Source organism: Rhagoletis pomonella, unplaced genomic scaffold, assembly GCF_013731165.1.
Source record: "Rhagoletis pomonella isolate Grant_MI unplaced genomic scaffold, Rhpom_1.0 Rhpom_scaffold_00007, whole genome shotgun sequence".
NCBI lineage: Eukaryota > Metazoa > Arthropoda > Insecta > Diptera > Tephritidae > Rhagoletis > Rhagoletis pomonella.
In genome coordinates, this window is record NW_023458561.1 from 23,560,398 (window position 1) to 23,560,889 (window position 492).

Below are 492 nucleotides of genomic sequence, written 5' to 3' on the forward strand. Positions count from 1 at the left end.
TTAAATATTTTTCAAGGAAGATTATACAAACCTAATTTTTATGGAAAACGAAAGCGTATACTTCATATTTTATAACACAAAAACGTCGTTCGTGAAAATTGAGTGTTTTGGCTAAAATTCATCTTTGAGTGCACAAGAGAAAAATAGAGTTATTTTCAGTGTCCTACCAGTCACAAATAATAGTTACATAAAACAAAGAAATCGTTTGGTATTTTTTAACAACTGACTGAGTTCTGGTGCCACCCGGCTTAGGTTAATGTGCTTGCAAAGTCATGAAATAAATGATGCAGAAAGTTACATGAACAAGTTTTTTCCGCTCTCTATATCTGGACTGCCACTCCAACTGATTCTCTAATAGCTCTTTTAGGAACTTGTATGCTGTTACAACAACAAAAAGTTCTTTGCTTCTTGTTAAGGCCCGGTTGAGGATGGTGTGTAGAGATCTTAAACTATTTTACAAATTTAAGAAAAACGACAATAAATTTATTTGCA